Source organism: Hyalella azteca, unplaced genomic scaffold (assembly GCF_000764305.2).
Source record: "Hyalella azteca isolate HAZT.00-mixed unplaced genomic scaffold, Hazt_2.0.2 contig5628, whole genome shotgun sequence".
In the NCBI taxonomy this organism is placed as follows: Eukaryota; Metazoa; Arthropoda; class Malacostraca; order Amphipoda; family Hyalellidae; genus Hyalella; species Hyalella azteca.
Window position 1 is genome coordinate 194,696 of NW_025935811.1, and position 26,502 is coordinate 221,197.

Consider the following 26,502-nt stretch of genomic DNA (forward strand, 5'->3'; position numbering starts at 1 on the left):
AACGACATGACAACTCTAACGTAACAGAATCGCATATCCGCGGCAAGATCAAATGACATAAATGACGGTGATTGAAAAACGCCAACTGTGGTTATGCCAAAGAGCGAGCGATACAAAACTAAAATAGCTAGCATCCTCAGACTTTAAGACCTTTTCCATTGCAATTTAATCTCTTTCAAGCAGCAACCTTTAAAAAATTTCAAATATTGCCATTTAAAAATTACTTTTTTTAAGCTGCTTACTTTTTTCCGGCGGGTATCATTTGCTTAGAAATTTGTCTACTAGTTTCATTTCACCGTATACGATAACAATATGCACCCCAGGTGTTAACCCAGTAATCATGTCTCTAAGATTAATGTTCATTCCATGCGTGCATCAGTTGATGGCAAACTTGAGCAAATAAATTGCTGAATTGAAATTTGGTGTTCTAGAATCCGTTATTTTGTTTGGTGACATCCTGTTCCATATTGATTATATTTTCGTCTACGTATTTTGTAACGCTCATATACGTAGACGTACTGATACACGTATACGTATTTATATATAAAGCCCACCTTATCGGTGTGGCGTCTACGTTTAGATTCTGAATAAATAAAATCTAAATATTTCGAATTACATTTAACTGAAAAATTAGATTTGTCTGAATGTGGAAGTTACAATGTAAGTGCGACGGTGACTTCCAAACGCTCTTTCGTCAGCGCCAGCCAGACAACGAAACTTTAAACCGTGCAGGGAAGTGAGCTTGGATTTTTGACACTTCAATCAATGGTAACAAAGGCAATGGTAACAAGATGCGGCAATAATACCTGACTCTAGTTACTACTAACAATATTGTAATTCGCAAATATCACACACAAATTTAAATGTCACAATAAATAAAGTCAAGGAAGGTTCACCAACAGTGAAGTGCAGTCCTTCACGAATGACAGAATGAAAGTGCCGAGTATCGATGATCAGGTTAACAGGCTTCTTCTCTTAATGAAAATGCTAGTAAAATCGAAAGACAAAAACACTAATGAAAAAAAACTGAGTACAAATTCAACAAAACAAATATAAGAAATTGCTGTTTGAATGATCTCAAAAAACTGACAAGGAAAATCGCGGCACAAAAATTATTTACGCACGAGGCCCTTCTACAACCACCCTGAACACGACAAAAGTTGACGTCACACAAACTTGTAAAATTTTATTCATTGCACCAGAACCTCTTGTTACTCTTAATTATTAGAGTAAATGTTCATGTGTAGGAATTGCCATCCCGTTCTAATTACTTTTGTTCGAGAGCTGAAATAATTTAGACTGCTTACAATTGTTTTCTTTGAATTTATACTTATGTAACTTGAAACGATCTGTTATTTATGCAGGGTTCAATACTTAGACCGAAGAATTGGAAAAACGTCTTTTTTCCAAATTAAGTTGAAGATTATTTATAGGGATAATTCATAAACAGGACATTTTTTCTTTGTGACTAGATCAACCGGCTCTGCAAGCCGAGCAGGCAGAAGCAATTAAAGGAGAGCTGGGTAATTGAAATTTGATTTTTTATTTTCTGCAATTTATATTCTATTAAATAAAATAATCACCAATATTCTCTTTAAGGCTGGGAGTTTATGGAGAATTCAATGCTAAATTTCGGTTGGACGAGTTAAACATTCCGTGAATAATGTACCATTGTTGTGAACTTATTAAATAAATCCGAGATGACAGGGTTCTGGAAAACGGATTCTGGATGACGTGATTCGGAATGACCAAAGACCAGAATGATAAGATTCGGGTTAACGTTATTTTCAAATTACTGTGAGTATCCATCCTTGGCTTCATTGTGTTTAACCAGATAGTTTGAAATAATTTTTTTTCAAGCTTAGCATAGCGCAAAAATTATTTAGCAAAAAGATAAACATGCAGTGCAGTATTTGTGTCGATCCAGGCATAGTCAGGGATCGCGATGAAAAAGCTATCGCTACGTAAAATATCCAAGGATGATTCTAAAAAGCCCAATTGAATGCGATATTTTATTAGATTGAGCCACGCAGTTACGTATCACTAGAATTTCAGCCTAGCAAATGAAATCTAGGATAAACTGAAGCCAAGAACAAATTAGTCACATTCAAATATATCATGCAGTTCTCAAAATAATAGCTGTATTCGCAGTAAGGACCGTTTCAAAATAAAATTATTATTACAAGAAGTTGAAATAGATAGCAGGGTACTGTAGCTCCCGTGTTTATAGAAACTTGTTTCTCATACTATATTAGTCCCTTTAACTAATAATATAATTGTATCCCTTTAACTAATGGAAGAAGCCTCACTAATTATGGCCATCATGTTAGACGTAGGGTCAAGTTTCGATCTGTAAATTAAAAGAAGTTGTGCTGTTATTCTTCAATATGCAATAATGTGCATGATATATTATATATCAAATGATATATTTGTTTAATTCACAGCAGCCAGAAGCTCATAGAAGTTTATTTGCCAATCCTCCTGTGTTGTTCATTGTCATTTTAGAAATTTAAATAGGTTTTAATTGATAATATATGCGCGAAGATTGATATGAATTCTAAATTCAGCATAAATCCTTTTATTTTAACTCCAGAGAACTAAAAACCTACATCTTTTTTGCAAACACTTAGAGTTAGTGAGATGAGAGTTAGTCATATTACGAATTCCAGAAATTAACCCGTAGTATATGAGGAAGTGTAATTAATTATAAATGTCCCGTAATATTGAGCGTATACGTGCTGCGCTCCTAAGCATCCAATACTCGAATGATGTACAAATTAGTCTTCAAAATCTCACTTTGTTTTAGGCTGGTCGACGTATGACTGACGGCCGGCCTACTGGCGCAGGTACGACTCTAATTTTTATCAGGGACGAGTCACCGTCGAGAGATGCCGCAAGTTATTAAATTAGGTAAGCGTCACAGTCTCTATGAGACCATCGCTCACGGAGGATTAGATCTCAGCCAGCAAAGAGAGCGCTATCTCAACTGTCACTACTGTGCACTGCAGAGTGTGCACTGTTGGCTGTAGACTGTGCACTGTAGACTGTAGACTGTGCACTGTTGACTACAGACTGTTCACTGGTGACTGTTTACTGAGCACTGTTGACTGCGGACTGTGCATTGTGCACTGTAGACTGTGCATTGTGCAGGGTACAGACAAGCACCAGCCCTAATATAGCCCCTACAGCACCGATCATGCGAAATTGCTCCATAAATATATATGATTTTATTACGAATTTATTTGAAATCATGATTACCTTATTTGCATGCAATGAGATACGTGTAACCTTCTAATTAAAACGTAGACTAGTGAGTGAATTTAAACTTTTCAGTACAGATTCAATAATTTTGTATTTGATTTGAGCACTTCTATTCTTTTTACAGCACGTTTTTCTTGAACTTATTCAATAATTTCCATCGTGCTCAACACTTTTCAAAGAGATGATTGCAAATTTCATTTTACGTTTTGTATGAGATGTGATTATGAATTTATTGATAAGATATATATATGTGCCTCTCTTCAGCCAGAGAGGCATTGAATCTGCGAAATGCGTGCATTTTTTATTGTTTTCGTATTTTTTGGAAATCTTCTTAAAATACGAGAATGCTCACCTAGCGTTTTATAAATTTTGTTTAAATTGTGTTCATAAGTTTCCATTCATCTTATTTAATAAAACAATTTTTGACAATCATATTCACATCGCAAAGTTTTATATTTTTGAATGCCATTACCTCGATAGCCATCAAATAAGTTAGCTTGGAAGGCACCGACAAAAAAATCAATTAGGTTACAGGGACTGGAACTGAAGCAAACGCCTCTCTGAAATCATTTTAACAATTTTCAAGCTATTTAGATGTCGGAAGCCTCCTCTATCATGGCTATAGTGTAGATTTACTGACGTGCGGAAGATTTACGAATATTTTCATAATCACGAAAAATTATGTTCTCTGATAAACTATAAGTCAGTTGGTGCACGAGAGTCAACATTCATTTTTGAACATCTCTCCTTTATAAATCGAGGATCTTGTTTGAGTGTCATGTTGAAGTTTGCGGTCGTCGTGTTACGATTTTCTATGGAGAAGTAAAATGAGCGGCAATTATTTTTTCCATAAATATTCTATTAGATTTATTCATTGATTTTTATCTGTCTCTTGTCTTTAGACAATTCATGAACAATGGTAACAAAGGCAATGGTAACAAGATGCGGCAATAATACCTGACTCTAGTTACTACTAACAAAATTGTAATTCGCAAATATCACAAACAAATTTAAATGTCACAATAAATAAGGTCAACGAAGGTTCACCAACAGTGCAAATCAAAGTGCTTCACGACTGACAGAATGAAAGTGACGAGCATCGGATGGTCATGTGGACGGGCTTTTTCTCTAAATGAAAATGCTGGTAAAATCGAAAGACAAAAACACTTATGAAAAATATGAGTACAAATTTAACAAAACAAATATAAGAAAAAGCTGTATGAATGATTGTGAAAAAATTACAAGGAAAATCATAGTACAAAAATTATTGACGCGCGAGGCTCGTCTACAACCACCCTGAACACGACAATAGTTGATGTCTTTCCAGCTTCTAGTTTTAGCGCATTGCCTCATTTATGGAAAAAAATGCACTATTGTGCTGCCATGTCCGTCTGTCCGTCTGTCTGTCCATCTGTCTGTCCGTCCATCACTTCACGTTTTCGTCAACGAGAAAATGCGTTCTCTGTCACTCTCTGCAGTGAGTACTGAGTTATATTTTTAGCGCATTTTCACATTTATGAAAAAATGCACTATTGTGCTCGCCATGTCCGTCTGTCCGTCCGTCCATCTGTCCGTCCGTCTGTCCGTCCGTCTGTCCGTACGTCTGTCCGTCCGTCTGTCCGTCCGTGACTTCACGTTTTCGTCGACGAGAAAATGCGCGCTCTGTCACTCACTGCAGTGTATACGGAGTTATATTTTTTTCATTGCACCAGAACCTGTTATTACAGTAAGTACTCATGTGTACGAATTACCATCCCGCGTTATAATTACTTTTGTTCTTTAGCTGAAATGATTTGGACTATTTACCATTGTTTTCTTTGAATTTATACATATATACCTTGTAACGATCTATTATTTATGCAGGGTTCAATACTTAGACTGAAGCATTGGAAAAGATCGTCTTTTTTTCGAATTACGTTGAAGATGAATTATAGGGATAATATTCATGAACATGACATTATTTCTTTGTGACTGGATCAACCGGCTCTGCATTAATTAAAGGGAAGTGGGGTAATTTAAATTTGATTTATGATATTCTGCAATTTATATTCTATTCAATAAAATAATCACCATTATTTTCTTTTGGGCTGGAAGTTGTTAAAGAGTTCAATGCTAAATTTTGGTTGGACTAGATATATATTTCGCGAATAACATACCATTGTTGCGAACTTATTAAATAAATACGAAATGACAGGGTCCTGGAAAACGGATTCAGGATGACGTGATTCAGAATGAACGGAGACCAGAATGATAAGATTCGGGTTAACAATATTTTCAAATTAATGTGATTATCCATGCTTGACAACATCGTGTTTAACAAGATAATGTGAAATAATTTTTTTTCAGGCTTCGCATAGCGCGAAAAATTATTTTAACAAAGAGATAAACATGCAGTGCGGTATTTGTGTCGATCCATGCATAGTCAGGCTCGCAATGAAAAAGCTATCACTTACGTAAAATCTCCAGATATGATTCTAAAAAGCCTAATTGAATGCGATATTTTATTAAATTATACAGACTGTGCACTGCTGGCTGTAGACTGTGCACTTTTGACTACAGACTGTGCACTGCTGGCTGTAGACTGTGCACTGTTGACTACAGACTGTGTACTTCTTGCTGTAGACTGTGCACTGTTAAATGTGGACTGTTGACTATAGACTGTGCAATGGGCAGGGTACTGACAAGCACCTGCACTAATATTGCTCCTACAGAACCGACCATGCGAAATTGCTCCATAAATATATACGATATTATTCCGACTTTATTTGAAAACATGATTACCTTATTTGCGTGCAATCAGATATGTGAATCTTTTTAATTAAAACGTAGATCGATGAGTGAATTTAAACCTTTCAGTACAGATTCTGTAGTTTAGTATTTAATTTAAGCAATTTTATCCTTCAACCGCACGTTTTTCTTGAACTTATTCCATAATTTTCATCGTGATCTACTTCCTTTGCTAAAAGATGATCTCAAATGTTTTTTTACGTTTTGTATGAGATTTGATTGTGAATTCATAGATCAAAATAATTTGAAAGTAATCGGCATTAAATCTGCAAAATGCTTACATTTTTCATTGTTATTTTTTAAATTTTCTTATAATGTGAGTATTCTTACCTAGCGTTTTAAAATTTTGTTTAAATTGTGTAATTAAGTTTCCATTCACCTTATTTAATAAGATAAATTTTGACAATCATATTCACAACATAAAGTTTCAAATTTTTGCATTACATTAGCTCGATACTCATCCAATAAGTTAGCTTGGAATACACCGACAAAAAATCAATCAGTTCCATGGACATTAACTTATGCAAACGCCTCGCTGAAATTATTTTTAAAATTCACAAGCACATTTAGATGTCGAGAGCCTCCTCCATCATTGCTATGATGTAGATTTACTGACGTGCGGGAGATTTATGGATATTTTCATAAATACGAAGAAAAATTCAGTGCTATGATAAACTATTGGTCAGTTGGTGAAATTCAATATTCATTTTTGAACATCTCTCCTGTATAAATCGAGTGGTCTTGTTTGAGTGTCATTTTGAAATTTAAAGTCGTCGTGTTGCGATTTTCTACGAAGAAGTAAAATGAGCGGCAATTATTTTTTCCATAAATATTCTATTAGATTTATTCATTGATTTTTATCTGTCTCTTGTCTTTAGACAATTCATGATAAAAGTCGTTTTTTATTTCATGTTGGCTACAATTCCTCACATGTTTATATTCTCGCCAACAATGGTCGTTTCTACGAGTATAAATCATTTTTCGTTAAGAAGACCTTGTCTACAATCGTAGCGACTCCTTTTTAACAACAAAAACTTATCCACCAAATGCTGACGTTTTTGATGCCCGCCCAAGCATCCTACCCTCAGGGCGAAATCATCATTTAAAATCAATAATTTATTTCATCAACGTGCGTATAAACTAAAACTGGCGCTAAGATAGTAGAGAAGCTGATAATCGTTCACATTCATCACAAGTGATCAGCTGTAAAAACTGGCTCGACACTAATTAACAATGTATGATATACGGCCAATCCAACATCAAGTTACAATAGTATTCACAAGCTATTCAGATCATTAAATGGGAATAAACTTTACAAGCAACAGCTGCATCCACACATCACATCCAACAAATTAATTCTCATGATTAAATTGGTATGTGAGGCAAACATTTGAGCTCAATTAACTAGCAAAATATGCTCCAAATAAAATTCAGGCTTCGAGTTAACAGATAATTGACTCTTGTAAGCTCCATCATCAAAAAATTATCACTTGCAGGAGATTTAGTAGGTCGTATTTCAACTGAACTCATTAGAGACTTAAATAAAAAATTAGCGACTTGAATAAATAAATAAAAAAACACATAATAAACATTAATTTCTTGAGTTAAATTATTGGCCAATTAAATACAATATTAAATGTCACGTAATAGCAATTAGTTCCTTGGAATAGTGCTTTGCGTAGATTAATTAGTTACGTGTTTGACCGATGTGATTTTTGATATTAAAGCATCAAATTAATTCTTATTCATCTAGATAGACAATTCGCAGAAACTGTTTGAATTTTATTCATATTGTCGTGTTATATTCCATTCATTTTAGTTGGGATACATAGCAGATCTGTGCGCCAGCTGTTGGACCGAAAATTTTTTATCAAAAATGATGTCGATTGCCTGCGACAACAGGCAATACTTTCTTCTAATCGTGCAACTTTAGCGGATTTGATATTTTAAAAATTATTCAAAACCTGAAAAATGGTTCGTAAATTTCGGATTTATGCCCTTATCATAAATCCACAGTTCACTGAAATATAATTTTCAGTGTGGCTTTTCATTTGTATTTTCAGAACAATGTACTATGTTGATGGAAATAAAATACAGTTAAATAAATAGCTTCCTTAGTAAGGAAAGCATGAACTACGAGCTAAAAACAGAAGATATGGGAATCAGAATGAAGCATTCACAGGTTTTGGTTCACAGTAAGAAAATAACTTGAAGTGAAGAGCAGAGCACACAGGCACAGGTGGCTTAGGTTCTACGTCAAGTCACCGATCACCTCGTATCGTAGCCTACGATCTGAGTTACGACTTCTCGTCAGGCCGATGCTCGCTGTCTATATATATCGTGGTCGACACCATACACACCGAGGAATAAGTGAGGCATTGTCCAAGTAGTGATGCATTTTTTTTGCACTTGTGTGGGTCATCCTGACTCAGTTTGGCCCAAAAAATGGCGTACCAACGTTACGTTCATTCGTTATTCGTGCTGTGAGTAAGAAAGTGTCTCGCTATCTGGACAATATGACCGTAAATTTTTATGAGAATAGAATTATTACACCGCAGTGATGCTCGAACATGTCTTTGGTTCCTGGCTGTGAAGATCCCGCCGCTGACAGGGAGGCAAGAAATTGTTTGCTTGATTGTGTGAAAAAAGTTGTAATGAATGATCAATGTAATGTATTATCACATATAGGTAATTAATGGATCTTGTCCCGTACATGAATGTCATACTGATGGTTTTTGTCGTTTCCATGGGGAGAACATTACCTGATTTACAGTTGTTCCTGTCTTTGTAAAGCCGCTTAATGTGATTTTGCTTTGAAGAAAAAGAACCTTAATACCGGCAACTATAAATACAGGATGGAAAAAAATTGAAAATCTTTGTTATTTTTATTGGAGTTGAAAAAACGAACGATATTGAGCTTCATGGGCAAGCGAGTACAATTGATTCCACTCAGTATTGCGCCCCATATTGTTCTATAAGTGGTTACAAAAATCTGCTCTAGAAGTAGGGATAACAGACCTTTCTAGAAGTGTGGAGAAAAGTTGTTTTTATGAGGACATAAATCTCTTATAGACGTGGGGAAAAAATCTGTTTCTAGAAGTGGGACAAAAAAATCTGTTCAATAAATGAGGACCAATATTTCTTAAAGAAGTGAGGATAACAATCTGCTCTAGAAGTTGGGAATGAAATCTGTGCTAGAAGTGGGGACGAATAATTTGTTCTAGATATGGAGACAAAAATCTGTTCTGTAAGTGGGGACTGAAATTTGTTCTAGAAGTGGGGATAACAAATCAGTTCTAGAAGTGGGGATAACAAATTTGTTCTATAAGTGGGGGATAACAAATCTGTTCTGGAAGTGGGGATAACAAATCTGTTCTAGAATTGTTGTAAAAAACATGAAAGCATTACAACGCATATGTTCAGTATACGCTCGCAAAGAAATGGTTTGTAATTCAGTAGAATTTCGAGTAAATGTTCACAAACTGGCAATCGGAATTGAGGTTTCGATGATTTAATTATTGGAGACAATCTACGCGAGTACGAGAGCGACAGTGAGAGGCCATAAAGAGCGGCAGCTTAGAAACTACCGACACTGAAGACTAAAAAGTGCCGACTGAAGAGAGGCTCTTTTTACGTGAGACGAGAAACATTGAGTTTCAGCCAGTCTCTTAGAAGTGCCGTGCTACATCGTGAGAGATGCAATACACAGGGTAAGAAATCACAACCGCAAATAATAAGTTCAGGCATCCTGATTGTAAAGGAAGTATTTTCAACATGATTGCTAAGAAAAACGTTTGATAATTCTTATGCCAGTAGATATCTTATCCACTGTACATGCATATCTTTTACTTGACAATTTTCACAGCCGAAAAGAAAACGACTAAGTTCTTTGATCAATCGAAAATATTCTTGTCATCAAGACATATCTGCAACGTAATTTGATAATTACTGACGAATTATACCTATAATGAATTGTGCTTCAACAGCTGTTCATATCAGAAAGATATTTAGCAAACATTTTGGTTTTTCAAATGTAACCGCCATAATTGAGACTTCATACCGGAATTATTGTGCAGAAACCATGCAACTGTATTGCATTTTTTAATTTGCAAATAATTTTGGTATGCTGGTATGCAAGTCATGCTATTCACAGTACTATGTGTCAGGAATATGTCAGTTTCGGAAACTAAGTCCGTTTCATAAGTAAGTAATTTCAAAAGCAAGTCAGTTTCAGAAGCATGTCAGTTTCTGAAGCAAGTCAGTTTCAGGAGCAAGTCAGTTTCTGAGCAAGTCAGTCTCAGAAGCAAGTCAGTTTCAGAAGCAAGTCAGTTTCTGAAGCAAGTCAGTCTCAAGCGCAAGTCAGTTTCAGAAGCAAGTCAGTTTCATTGCCACGTCAGATTCAATAGGATGTCAGTTCCAGGAGTCTCGCTAGGTAAGTGAAATACGGCGTGTAACTTCCTACGACTTTCACTTGTGTCAGCCGTGTAAGGCTCATATTTATTTTTAATTTGTCAAATTGAATCTTCCATATCTTCTTGAATTTCCCGGATATGTTTCACATTATTAATCTAATTTTGTTTTTTGAAGAACTCAGAAACCCGCTTGGCTTACTTACACACACTTTTTTTAATTTAAGTTTTGATCGTTTTGTTATTGGAAATTTTAACTTATAGATGCCACGTGTACTAATGCTACTACCACGTGTACTAATCTACTTACTAAACTGCTGATAGAAACCGTATCTCAATTATGGTGATGCATTGAATTATATCATAAATCTGAATGCAAGCTCCAAATTTCTACTGCATCAATATGACGATAGATAAAGTGCATTGCTAAAAACTAGATAAACAGCGCCTAAAGTCGGGAGCTACATCAGAACGAGCTTTCTTTTAACTTGAACGGAATACATGATTAATTGATCAACCTGCCGGCAGATTTGACTTTGTGTGCATGCTCATTTTTCGTCATGAGTGCAAATTTGCGCATCTCATATAAATTAAAGCTAATTTGCATAAAATTCCATTTCACTCGTACTTAGGCTACCTCATTGTTGATTAAAAATATTATCCATTCATTTACTTTTCTGGTTCTGAATGAACTTAAAACCTAATTATGGTATTTATAAATTTACATATAATTTATTAGTATTAAACTAAATGCTAAATTTACTCCAAACAATTTATTTTACAAATTTTCATTCCTCATACATAGAATACAATTCGTGAAAAGATTGCACTTGCAATAAGTTTTTTTGTTCGTCTTGTTTCGCCTAAAGAATACCAAGTAGCTCGGTTGCTAAAAAATAATAATTACACGCATAATAATAATTATAACACGAATAAAATAAAATAAAGAATAATAACACCTTTAAACGAACAATAAATAAGATACTAGCTGATATCATTTGGTTGTTGGTAGTGAGAGGACCAATTATAAAATACCATAAGACGCACTGAAAAAAAAATCAGTAAAATGGTGAAAAAAATATAGACGCCTGACGGCTTGAAGGAGAAGGCCTGGTAATTGGCGCTACTAAAGCAGCGCGAAGCCCTGAAAATGTGACGATGTGGGGGAGGCGTATAGGAGGCTATATAGGGGAGGGGCATGTGTGGGTGTGGGGAGGTTATAGACCATTTATTCAGCTCATTAATGGCTTAAAGTAATGACAACTCCAGAGTGCTTCAGCAGCGTTTGAGTTCTAGTAATGAACGCTCCTGAGTTCCTTAGCTCTGTAAGAATTTTAGTTATGAAAGATCCTGAGTGCCTTAGCTCTGTTAAAGTTCTAGTAATGGCAGCTCCCGAGTCCCTTAGCTCTGTGAGAGTTCTAGTAATGGCAGCTCCCGAGTCCCTTAGCTCTGTGAGAGTTCTAGTTATGGCAGCTCCCGAGTCCCTTAGCTCTGTAAGAGTTCTAGTAATGAAATCTCCTGAGTCCCTTAGCTCTGTAAGAATTCTAGTTATGAAAGGTCCTGAGTGCTTTAGCTCTGTGAGAGTTATAGTAATGAAAGTTCCTCAGTCCCTTAGCTCTGTAAGAGTTTCTTATGAGTATATATGCGGTAGGAGCGTTGCAATGTGCGGTGTGTAAAGTAGTTCGGGGAGTGGTTACAGTTCAGAGTACCATAATTGGAGATGAGAGGCGCGGGTTCGATCCCAGCTCTGTGCGCCAGTTTCTGGTCAGAATCGGCAAGGAGGCCGGGCGGTTAAGCAAAGCAAAATTGAAGCAGCGAATTGCGAGTTCAAGCTGGCAACAAGCTGTGGATGTTCTGCAATGTTAAGAATCGGCGACAGGCCTACGGCCTAATATACGCTGAAACCGCTAAACCGCTATATAATGCGAATCCAGTAACAAGCAGGAAGTAGGGAAATAACATTTCTAGAAGAACTGCAGCACAAGGGCATCGAAGTATTAGTATCATAAGAGTTCTAGTAATGAAAGCTCCCGAGTCCCTTAGCTCTGTAAGAGTTCTAGTTATGAAAGGTCCTGAGTGCCTTAGCTCTGTGAGAGTTTCTTATGAGTATATATGCGGTAGGAGCGTTGCAATGTGCGGTGTGTGAAGTAGTTCTGGGAGTGGTTAAAGTTCAAAGTACCATAATTGGAGCAGAGAGGCGCGGGTTCGATCCCAGCTCTGTGCGCCAGTTTCCTGTCAGAATCGGCGAGGAGGCCGGGCGGTTAAGCAAAGCAAAATTGAAGCAGTGAATTGCGAGTTCAAGCTGGCAACAAGCTATTGATGTTCTGCAATGTTAAGAATCGGCGACAGGCCTACGGCCTAATATACGCTGAAACCGCTATGCCGCTATATAATGCGAATCCAGTAACAAGCAGGCAGTAGGGAAATAACATTTCTAGAAGAACTGCAGCACAAGGGCATCGAAGTATTAGTATCATTGATGTACTAGAAGCGTTAGTGTACCAAGAATATACTACTTCTATGATTACAGTCCAAGTATAAGATAAGCGCATAAAATGAAGTGATCGATTGCATATCCATTGCAATTATCACATAAATTGGCAAAAATACCATCCGTTTTTCTTAGTCGAAGAGAAATTTATTAAAGTCTACTACCAAAGTGATGTTGTGAAGCATCACGTCTGAGAATCCAGTGATCACCTTTTGTCGCAGACGCTCCACCGTTCATTGGTTAACGTCCAAGGACGCTAAGAATTCAAAAAAATAACGTAAATTCAAAAAGAATAATTCAGATAGTAAGTGCTTCCCCCAAAAAATTTGCAAAATTTCATTGAGAACGTTTTGAAGACCAGCTTCATCATCAGCTCAAATTTTATTAATGAATTCAGGTAGTAAAGGTAAAAACCAAAATTTAGACCTCAAATTGATTATGCATGTATAATAGAATTATTAACCGAAGATGAATTAAGCTAGTTTAGTATGAAAACATGATGAATCTTCTGCACATTTTTTTCCTTTAAATTTAAATATAATCGTGCAAATAAAGTATATATTAATAGACAAAAAATATCTGACTCTTATTTATCGATCGTATAAGTATAGTGTTAGTATAGAAACCAATCTATAGTATAGAAACCAATCTATAATATTTCTGACATACTATAGATTGGTTTCTATACTTTTTCCATTAGTAAAGCATTTTTTTGCGTGGAAATAATTCAAGCTGTACTTTCGTTGTGCGCGCCGACTCTAGAGAACAGGAATGCCAATCAAGCGGCGGCAAAAGCCAACACTGCAGATTTTATGGCCAGGTAGAACACATTTATTTGCAGTTCCTAAGAGCACCGACACAAACAGGGCCCGCTTTCGAGGACCATGTCGTTTGATTCTCGAACGTAAACATTCAAACAATACATTGATTTGGTAGTATACGAAATAAAATATATTTAATCGTGTTACATCTCATAATCTAATCTAATTATCATAATCTCACTTAATACCTTCAGGCTAGAAAAAAATAAAAACAAGAAGATTATCCATCCAATGTCAGTCCCCCTGTAAAGCCTTGCCCTTATTCTAGCTGAACGTATTGAATATTAAGCGTCTTTAATCTGAAAACCCTTTGATCAGCGTCCCATTTTATATTTATCCAAGTTTTCTGAAGTATGATATTTTTGCCAGACAAAAAGTGTGCACCTTTAAATCGTATCAATTCTGTTAAAAATAGTTCATGAATACTATCTGATCAAGTTCTCGTCTAAAATTACCTTAATTTACATGTTTTCAGTATATAGAACTGCAAGTGTATCGCTGTGGGGTGATTAAAAAAATTATGCAAAAAAACGTATATATAAAAAGTAAATATCTGCGTTGAGAGATTTCCAACACGAAGACATCGTGATGAAGAACGATTTATCTTCACTGACTTTCACAACTGAGATTCAACACAGTAACGTCATGAATGAGACAGCTAATTAAAACAACAAGGCAATCGAGTAGGAAGAACAGAACGCGGACTACAAACAACTGACGTGCACAAAAAGCTACCGCAACAGAAACACGAACATCTGCTGTGACAATCCAAGTGACGTGCACTGAGCGATCGGTCATCGAGACGAGGGTGCGAACAACATCAAAAAACTTGCTTAACTTCTCGTCTTCGACGACGACTTGACGATGCTTGAAGAGGAGGAAGGAGGGCTGCTAAGCTGGATTAGGTTTTATTTTATGTTTATTAAAAATTTTATTCGGCAAGAACCGACGTGCATTAGGTGTAATTCTTATTACAGGAACGAAAATCTGCGTTGTAATAAAATGAATATGACTTTTTTGCGCTGTAGAGCGTCCTTTAAGAAGCAAATAATTTTCGAATAAATGATCGAGGTGCCGCGAGGAAGACAGAATCGAATGAAACCTATTTTAAAGGCGACCTAGTTTCACAAAACAAGCAGCAATATGTCCAAAGTCGAATTATGGCTCCTGCGCGCAACAATACGCCCGTCAGATAGGGTTGCTGCTTCCTGCCACCATACCTCCTAGAGTGAGTGTCGCTGTGCGCAACAATACGCTGTTAAATTATAACAAATTACTGTCATAGACGCAAATCATACGCCGCGAGTATTGCGGGTGCGGGCGCTGCTTCTTCGAGCTTCTAATGGCCTGCGCCTGGCTCTTAATTTCGTTCCGATTGGACGCGAGTTATTGAATAGTTTTACGTACGGTAAAGCGAGCCTGGGTAGCGCTCCAATTTATGACTCGACTGTACCATTACTTGCGGTGTCGCCCTAAGCTTTACCGCTAGATACTCAGTTCAGCCGCTGATTTAACGTCTCCGAACTCAGTTCAGCCGCTGATTTAACGTCTCTGAACCGCTACTGATTCTTTCACATGGCCCTGATGTGGTCTTAAAGAACGATCCGAGCTACACGACACTAATTATTTTCTTGAAGAAGGGCGCAATATGTAACAGAACCAGCGTATGATTGCCGCTGAACTTGCTTTAAACGGTACGCTAGAAGGAAAGTTTTGAGTTTAAATGGTGTCCCTGCGCCTGGTCTTTAAAATCAAATCAAGCTTATATTAAACTGATTTTAAAATTTTTATTTGCAATTTTAATGAAGCTAACATTGTAATTTTGAAGTAGAATTGCAAGCTTTCCAATGCCCTAAATTGAAAGCTGGCGTATGAGTATATTTTCTTGTTTATCGTTTATGATAATTTTAAGCGAGCAATTAACTGCTGTATTCCCTAGCTCAATATCAACGCTCTATTAATATAAAATTGATAACGTTCCTTGTTGACTTATTGATCACATAAAATGATAAAATTCTACAATTGATTCCACACACACGAAAGTCACAATCAATTCACTCACTAGATAGAATTTATTAACAAAAATCATATAAATGTCTACAATAATGAAATACGAAAAAAATTTATTAACAGAAAATGCGACACAAAATCTGAAATATACCCTTATTCCCTTATTGTGCACTCTAAAGTAGCCAGTACGAATCAGAGGCGATAATAAAGTAGTACTGAGTGACTAAACTTGACATGTATCAGCAATACGCGCTGTGAAGGAAAGCCTGCGCATGGTCCTAGCTCAGCGGCGCTGTAGTGCAATAGGAGCGGCGCCCCGCTGTGCGCGAGATGAGTGCGCGCAACAGACGTCACAACACGCGCGATGTACGGTGCCACTGCCGTGACTATTGCACCACACTCAAAACAATCTAGAGTTTCATGCTGCTTATCCTGCGCCAGCACCATGTTTCCTTGTTAAATTATTATCTTGAATTAAAAAAGACTTCTTCAACGGAAGAAACCTTTTTTTTATCCTTCACAATCACCATGTTCCTTGAAATTATTAATTATTATCTTGAATTGTAAAAGGCTTCTTCAACGGAAGAAACTTTTTTTTATCCTACACAATCACCATGTTTCCTTGTAATTATAAATTATTATCTTGAATTGTAAAAGGCTTCTTCAACGGAAGAAACCTTTAATATTTTGTTATTTCATTTTTTAACTACAATTTAGGTGAATAAGTTAAGGTGATCTATGCTAGAAAACATAAAATCCGGATTAATCCTGAATTCAATCAATACAGAGTTCCATGGATAAAATTTATGCGACAAACAAAATTAAGTAAGGTTTGGACGGGAAAATTCTTAATGACATTCCTATGCCAGAAAATGGAATTCAATATATTATTTCTAGTCAATTACATTTTAATCCACCAGCAATATTACCCGCGCATTAAGGAGTAAGAAGTCAGTCAGGAATAATAATTGTTTAGCAGATGAATGATTCATCTTCATTTTACTAAATAACTCATCTTGGTTAATTTTATAATGAAATGCGTAACAGCTAATAAGATATATTGAGTACGGTAATAGGTATAAATTATTTAGCATCAAACTTCATATTGTGCTTCATTCTAAATTAAAACATTCAGTATCTAGGTCGGGGCTTATAATTATACGTTTCGTTATATTCAAATTTTTGTTACACAACAATTCATTTATCCATTGTTCGGGCCAAATTTCCGTACAAGGTTTACCGTGGCAATTACGGCGGAATTACCATAGTCTTGTTGAATGTCCTCTCATTATGTGTTGGCAAATCATCTGTTCAAAGACGGAATATTGATTTCAAATCAACGTCCCTGAGTAGAAGTTGCTAAGTGTAACAATACGCTCATAAATAAGAGTTGCTGAATAATCAAAAAATCATAGTAACATCTAATCCGAAGAGAGCTATGCATTGAAAGGCTGATAACATTACACCGTGTATTTCAGTTTCAGAAATACTTATGCTCTCAAGCTCGATTAGGACAATTTTATTCGACACCCACTGAATAGTGGATCAACTTGTTATTCTCAAGTGCACCTTGAGTTCAATTAATCAAATAACTGACGCTTCATTCCTCATCTTTACTCTCGCCTAATATACTGGGATAGATTCCTATTAACTAAAGATACCAACGCACGAAATAGCGACAGCGAAACCGGGCACTAATAAAAATTTTAGTGCGCAAAGTTCGCCTTGTTTGTGAAAGCATCCTTGTCGAAAGTTAAACCTGCATTTGAGCAAGCGAGTGTCAAATAATTTTTCCTGGTTGAGATTTTCCGGTGGTCGGTCCATGCGCAGGAAAAGCAGAGTCAACAGGTCTATACTAAGAGTCTTCGCGCTGGAGGCTCCATCTGAAGTGGCCCACACTACACAACCACTCCTGATGGTTTGTCTTGCACTCAACCCACTCGTTTAACCCAGGGAAAAGAAGTTGAGGAGGTATACCGACTGAGCTTTGAGCTATAGTTTTCTATGCAATAAGAGTGGAATTAGCAGTATAAAACTTAAATAGATCTACAGGGTATTACTACGAATGTGGGTATTTCAGTGGCCACGCAATATGAGTGCTTGAAGATGCAGTTACATTTAATTTAATGCAGTTGCATTTACGAAATTAATGAATGCGTATTTAATAGGATGAATATTTCATTCTTTTATATTAAAATATTCATTATAATTTTCCAATATATATGTGTAATAAGAATAATATGAAATGTTCATTTTAATTTGCTCCTACAAGAAAACAACGAACATTGTGATTACTTGACGTAGGCTGCTCTTCATTTTATTGTTACATCTATTATTATAATTATCAATATTAATTTTTTCATTACAGCTGGCAATACGATGCTTTCCCTAAAATTGCTCACAGTATATCAAATGAAATACTCAAAGATTTTATTGATGTGCTCGAGCCAGTAAAGACAGAACCGCTCGATCAGATGCCAGATCAATTACGACATCCGAAACCACGAACTTTTAAGGAATCCATTCAATGTCAAAAATCCAACCCAACATCATTGCCATGATGAAATTTAATATCAAATTACCCAAGTTTCAAGAATATAACTCTCAGTAATTCTCTTGTATCTGGCCAAGCGTAGTCTTCAGTCTACAAGATCCAAGGAAAACGTTAATGCTTCGATGCCGATCGCAAAGAGCTAGTCAAGTTTACTGAGGAAAGTTCAGGTGCAAAATGACTTCGTTCAAGCGTACGGTGGCTTTAATTAGGAGCCAAGTGCCCCTGCTAGAGATACGACCGCCGTTACGGACATCACGGCCCTGATAACGACCAAAGAACGGCCAGCCCGCTCGTCTCTTCTAAGCAGCTTCTTTCAGTAATAGAATGACGTTCTACTCGAGACGCTTGATTCTGATGAACAATTGTTCGTTTAATTTATTCAATGTCATGAGCTGAGTATATAAGCTAGCTCAAGCAATCATAAGAAGCTATCCATAAACTGATACACTCACAAGAAGATCCTCATATGAATAACTTATAATGGATAGGCAGCAATTTAAAAATTCTCATCTGAAGGTCGTGGAGAGGCTCATATCAAAATGTCGTAGCTGGTCAGGACATTGATTTCAATGCTAAATTTAATCATTCATGACACATTCTTATTGAATGATAAATATTATTTTTTACACTTTTCAATGTTTAACTCTCAAATGGTTAACTTATCAACCCAGATAACGAGATAGGCAAGCGGATCATTTTCAGTAAATGCCGACGGAATTAGTTGATAGAGCATTGGTCACACATGCAGAATTATTTATATATTGAATACGTTCCTATCCAAGTTTTTAGCTCGTGTAATATAGTGGCAATAATTACATCTAATCATACTGTATATTAAATTTTAGTATTTAAGTTCATAAATTGCTATAAACTTCCCCTGCCCGTATGTGTATAGCGAACTATAAGTAGACGAGCGCTTTGCGTCTACTTATATTGAATGTTCGCGACTTTTTGTCTTCGTCGCGTGCATTTGTGACGCGTTAAAGCGACTGACGTGAAGTGCCTTAAGCTCCTCGTAAACATCCTTCAATTCTGCACTAGAAAAGCGGACTCAAACCCTATATTTTAGAGAACAAAACACGGCAAGCGCGCGGTCACTTTTAAAAGTCAAGCAAGAGTGATCTAGATTCATTGTATTGTTAAACTTTGCATGTCATGAAGTGCATCCACATGTTGTGCATGTAAAATTTTCTATAAAGAGTGAGTTCATGCGCTTAAAAATATAATAAAGGAATATGTAATGTATTAACGTTCGTTTGTGTATTAAAATGCGCATGAACTGCCAATTGCCTTTCAAATTTAGCATTTAAACCTAATTCTCTGATTAAATTCTGGGTTTTGAACTGGATTATATATCGACATTGCGACTATCATTCACGTCATTTAATATTTAAAATATTCAGCTATAGCATTAGAATGATTCCAGACAAATGAGATATGGCATACATATTGAATGCTCTAGACTACATGCTACATATTGAATGCTCTAGACTTCATGCTACATATTGAATGCTCTAGACTTCATGCTACATATTGAATGCTCTAGACTGCATGCTACATATTGAATGCTCTATTGAATGTTTGTCAAAAAAATTCAATAATTATTAGCCGTCTAAAAATTATACGGTTGTAATCTACTACTCGCCAAAACCGATCGTATTTTTAAATCATCAAGACCGCTGCAGTCTCATTTTTGTTCGCGCATCTAAATACTTTCCAATCCCTCACGTAAATCACCATGTCCATTACGAATCGTCTTTTTTAGTTTGAATTTGAGTAGCAATTATGTCCTGTTGGGTAAGTGGTCTTCATCCATAAGATGAATCATTCGTGTAATGGTCGTAATCGATCATTACACAAATACGCGCAAAAATAGGTCATAGTTTTTTTTCAATTCGAGTGATACTCACCCAGGAAAATATCCAACTTCTATTTGCAGTTGAAGAAAATGATTCTACACTATGAAATATTATTATAGTGATGATTTTTATCATCATTGTCTTTAGTAATTTGACCAATGATGTACCAAAATTCCGTTAGTATATCCATGGGCAAAGAAATTCTCGACGTCATCAACAAGTGCGGTGCGTAACATCACGGTAATTTTTTAGGAATGGCATGAAATTTAGAGATCATGCTGTGGGAAAAAAGGTGTTGGCGATTGGCATTAAAGTTATCAAAATTGAACATAGTAAATTCCCGAGAACTGTTGAATTTTTCTTCAACTATTCCAAAATCTCAATCACATGTTTACGGTTTTTTCGTGGAGTTCGTAAACAAATGATAGCCAAGATTTGACCAATACCTTACAATGCTCCTATTAGCTTGATCAATAAGTGCGAACAATATCCTGCGCGATACATTGTGAAAATTAACTGTATTGCTATTTACTAATTATATTCCTGTTATTTCTCACATGTATCTTAACGTCACACACCGCAGAATGTTGTTCTAACTCCAGAACTGAACACAAAATATTGTGTATTTTCATATCTCGCACATGACCTGCATCTCTATGGAAGACATCGCAAATTCTCAGGTGCGTGAGAACGTGCGTTCGGACTCGCCTTTCGCGGTAGAAGCTCCATGCTCCAATGACTGCCTGCAAACAAACCAGGCGGCTGGGCTGCTGAGGGCTTCTGAGGGCTGCTGAGGGCTGCTGAAGACTGTTGAGGCTGCGGAGGCTGCGAGGAATGCTGCATGTGGGCGGCTGAGGGCTTCTGAGGGCTTCTGAGGGCTTCTGAGGGCTGTTAAGGCTGCTGAGAGCGGCTGAATTCTGTTAAGGCTGCTGAGAGCTGCTGAATTCTGTTAAGGCTGCTGAGAGCTGCTGAATTCCGTTGAGGCTGCGAGGAATGCTGCATGTGGGCTGCTGAGGGCTGTTGTGGGCGGCTGAGGCCTACATGCACGTGCTTCAATGCAGCTGATGGAGGTAAGTTCTCAAATGGTCAATCGTTGCTAGTCGAGATTTTCGGAGAGATTATTTTATCTCAGCGCTCTATGCATGTCTATACTCGGATCCAATAGATTTTAGTGGAGGCCATCATGGAATGATTAGTTTATGTGAAGAAAAATATATAATGGGTCATGCTTCTCGTGCAATGCGTTAGTTATGGATAAGCTATAAACAGATATAAATGGTGAGCAACAAAATTATATGTTTGCAGTTCATTGTGTCGCTACAGGTGTCAAATTGTTCCTAGATAAGTTAGGTTGATGAATCTTCAATTTTATTTAAAGATTAGGGTGATTAAATAAATCTTATGATGATAATACCATCCTTTTCAAATTATAAATTTTAATACTCATCGCCCTTATTAGTGTAGAATCATTACGCACGTGGAGAAACTGAATTATAAGAAGTTTCCAAATGAACGGTATACTTTTTTAAAATATCCTAATGAAGGATGTCATCCCAAAAATACGATTCAGAAAATACTTGACATTACATGTCGAGCATGTAATGTCAGGACGTGGAAAAACGAACATAATTTTTAATTGTATATCAGTTTTCAGAATTGGTTAGATTTTGGTGAGTGAAGACTGGCATAGGCCGGCAGAGAAGCAGTAGCTGCGTGTATGTATAGTGTATAGTGTATACCGCTGCCATACACACGCGGCCTGACGATGTACTCCAGACGCTGGGCAAGTCTCTTGAGACGCCCGCGAGGAATCCACTTAGTAAACATGAAGCTCTTCCCCTGCTACCTTGCTTTTGGTGGAGTTCTGGTAGTGACATGTTGTCGTGATGTTGTGGTGGTGTTGTGGTGGTGTTGTGGTGGTGTTGTGGTGGTGGTGGTGTGGTGATGTGGTGGTTATGTTGAGGTGATGGTGTCGTAGACCAGGTGGTGACAGTACAGCCTCGCCTTATCATCACAATGGCGTAGACAATGCAAGCACAGCTACATCTTATCATCACAATGACGTGGACAATGCAAGCACAGCCCGGCCATCTTATCATCACAATGACGTAGACAATGCAAGCACAGCCCAGCCATCTTATCATCACAATGACGTAGACCTGTCTCTTATACACATCTAGATGTGTATAAGAGACAGNCAATGCAAGCACAGCCCAGCCATCTTATCATCACAATGACGTGGACAATGCAAGCACAGCTCAGCCTCGCCTTATCAGAATGAGCTTGTTAGAGCCTACTAATGCGCACGCGCAAGTCCATAACACAACGCTGGTCGCCCACAAACAAAGCTGGTCGTTGAACACGGGTGGCGGTTGTTTATTTTGTCACGGTATTTACCATGCAGATGAGGAGTCGAGGTACCAACCTGCCTGTACCATTAAGCCATGCCTGTGTTGTACTAACCGAGGATCCGTGATTGCGAAAACGCGTGTGACGTGGCATAATCCAGTTGAATCATAATGTTTTTCTTTGAAACAACATAATTTCGACCTCAATTTTTATTACCTGCATAATTAGTGCACACGTGAATGGTAAAATATAGTGTTTGTATAGCCATTTTACCATATTTATTGTAATGCAAGCTTTTTTCTTGTGACATTTTTTACTGTCTCATATAGTCCATTTAAAAGAATTCCAAAAATGCATTCTAGTCTCTTGTAAGCGGTAGAGAAAGTCTCCATGATTCATGTTATCAAGATAAGTAGGAAGCTCAGAGTGAACTCAAGAACTTGTGTACCTTAACCAAGAGTCCAAATTTTATGGCTTCCGAAAAGAATTTGCCGCCTTCAACTTCTGACATTTTTAGAGGAAACTGACGGAAGTAATAAGAGAGAACGCGACTCCTGCAAACCTCGCTGCGAACTTGTGGGGGCGACCTGAATTTATCTGAATTTATCTACGGGTATCTAATATATTTATCTATGTTTGGTTTCCGAATTTATCTATCGTAATCTGAGTGAAGATTTATAATAACGACATGTATATCGATCCATCGCGTGCGTCTCCCATCGCACGATCTTGCTCTAATCATGCAAAGAAGGATCGATGTCACTCGATTGCTTGAATCAGAAATGCACTATAAAATTAAAAGCAAAGAAAATTTCACAATGTTCACCATATCTTCATGAAAAGCGTTTTGAAGTCCATCTTCATTTAATATGAACTGTTTTTTTTTCTATATATGTGGAGAGTTTCTGAGAAATATCTCTTTAAATTTGTAATGCAAAAAGAAACACTGCAACTACAATTTTTAACTTGGATAAACTTTCATGTACACGGTTAAAATACAAAACGCACACATTACGCAAACCGCACTACGCCATATATACTGATGCATTAGATATACAAGTCAGGTTAATTAGAAATTTGCTTTCATAAAATAACTGTTGTGACCTAGAAATTGATATTATACGTTGAACCAACCTTTATTAGTAGGGAATTGATTAAAATTAAATTTTGGATGAACTAAAAAATCTATACAATTTGTTCAATTGCTTGCGTCTCTTCAGCAGGTAATTAATTTACTAACGATAAATTAATTAATGATTTATTTAACTTAAGTAGTTTCCAACAAGTCTGTATACGAGTGAAGGGCTAATACGTGGATAATTCCAATAAGTTTAATGCTTGCTTGATCTGAAAAAAATATTCCCATGATGACTGGAACTAGTCTGTTGCCCTCAGAAAAATGAGTTAGACTTTGTTCAAATTATGATGCACTTTTGAACTGTATGACCCATTCATTTTCTGAGTGTGTGGTACCCTCTCGAGTCAGTCTACCCTAGGTTCGGGAGCCTGAAGCCCCCCTCCAGAAGTCGCCCATCCCGCCAGGCTGAACTTCCGTACATCAAAAGCTTGACAGCCGCGCGGCGAAGAGCCTCGAATTACTCGATATTTTAACTCGAGTGCAGGTATTAGCAGAGCTGGTATGACTCGCAGTAAATCATAGCCGTGCTGCTACAAGAAAAGCAGGTTAGTGTCGCACTGGTGAAACAAATATTGTAGCCGCTTAACGGATCCTGGGATCGTTGGTCTTTTGCAGTATTTGGGCTCTAAAAGTTATTAGCTGTAATGGTATGACAATTTATCATTTAAAAAATAAAAGTTCCTGACTTTAAACCAGCGTATTTTATGTAGCTTGGTAGATATTTATTGATAAAAGTGCGCGAAAGTTTAATTTGTACACATTCAAGATGATTGGTTCAAGCAAACTTCTAAATTTTGAAAGTTATTTAACATTTCTATATGAAATGATCAAAAAGCTCAATTATTTTGAACTGTCAGGAACGATAAGGAGTTAGTTTTACGCTGCAGAGTGTGAATCCCAGAAAAACATCATTTTAATCGGGGCAAAAAAGTAGGACGTGGATAATAATTTAGCAACAACGATTTTATATATTGTACTGAAGTTGTTAGATAAAAGTTATAACCAATTTATTACCATGACTGCTGTGCATGGTAGATGAGACGGGTGTCTCCTTTAAAATATGTTAAATATGATCCCATAACAATAATTAATTATCACGCCTGAATAGTATATGGGCCTACGTGACAATTGTTGCAGCAGGCAAATATGATACTTGCAGTTCTTGCCCTATATAGGCCTACTGTCTGCCTAAACAAATTTGGTGTGGGATCTTCACTCTGAAACATAAGTTTGACTTGGTCCAAATAACAATTCACAATTTTGCCCATGCGTGGATCATCCTGACACTTTTTGGAACAGCAAATGCTACGAACAGAAAACGTGTCACAATTTGGACAATATCACGCATTAATTTTTCTGAATGTTGCTTTAGGCAGGTTGTAGGAAATTTCGGCCGGCTTGACACAAGCTTGGGCCTCGATCGTTGCTTGTTAGGAGCCTTCAATCAAGCGGGATGAGCTAGCACAGCCCCTCTGTATATACAAGCCACACAAACAAAATGGCCTCCATGCACACTCTTATTTCTTCCTCGTACATTTCTTAGGCTCGTCTTCAAATCGATATTTACGTAGAAGGAATAAGGAAATGCGCAGAACTTATTTGGAGGCGAACATATATGCAGTGGTCTATAAGATTCACCTCACAGTATAATTCATGAGAAAAAATATGTATCACAATAACTGATTTGAGTTCTCTATTTTCTGGCATCCTATGGTTTCGGTTTTCTGAATTTTCGAAGGCAATGAAATATTTTTAAGCCCGCCCATTAGTTGATGATCATTAATCACTGAATCAAAGGTTGAAGGATTGCCTATATATTCTCTCAGAATTTTAAATTTTACATTGCATTTTTCCGATCACTGCTGGCACGCGTGTTTGTCCTCTTAACATCTTTAAGATTAATACGAGAGATGATTTGGAGTTTAAAATATCTTATATATGAAAAAATACAAAATATGAGGTTGTATAATAATTTCTATGCAGATTTCAAATTCACGCTTTTCGAAATTGCGTAAATAGATTTGACCCCTTTATATTAACTCTAACTAAACCCTCTATTAACTCTTTGTCTAGTGACTCTATTAATGCTTACGAATCTTCTATATTTTCATTGCATTGGAGGTAGTTAATTATTTCATAGACTATGGATTAATTTCGCTGCTTTCGAGTAAACGCGCCACCTATAAACCCGCATGGATCTATTTATTTTTGATATCGTGAGTTACAACATTCGAATTACAAAGAATCGCAGTGCGAAACCGTATTTTAATAATATTAAATCTTAGTTAGTAAACAATCACTACGTACGTCAGGCATTAGCAGTACACAAGCTCTCGTTGTTTAGCGCAGCGCAGCAAATTGCTAATAAAATTCGGTGCAAATTAACGACAAGCATACCTCAGGCCATATTATATTGGATATATAAAGGTCTTCTACGTCCAAACGTACAATAAATAAACTGGAAAGATCACATATCATATTAGTTTGTTGGTACCATATTATTATTGCACTCACTAGACGCAAACTAATATCAGATGCACGGTTACCATGCTGCATCCAATTGCTTCGCATTGCCTGGGGATCAAATGAGAAAAAACAGGGTTTGTTATAACATCCACATCAAACTGTATCAAGATCTAGACTTCATATCCTATCACCTAGTTTTTATAATGATATTAGTGCTAAATTTACAGGGGGTTATTAATTCTACACGTAATTGAAATTCTTTTTCAAAACAATAATACGGGATTATACCTGAATAATACGGGAAAAAATTTCCCAAAAATACGGGAAACGTGGGAATAATAACACTTGAAAATAAAT

At 36.7% G+C, this 26,502-nt stretch overlaps 1 protein-coding gene across 1 annotated transcript in view; it reads right to left on the reverse strand.

Annotated features, from left to right (window-relative positions):
* LOC108682024 (paired box protein Pax-9) overlaps positions 1-26,502 on the reverse strand; it is a 38,241-nt gene that overhangs the window by 3,169 nt on the left and 8,570 nt on the right. The gene's annotated exons all lie outside the window — the stretch shown is intronic.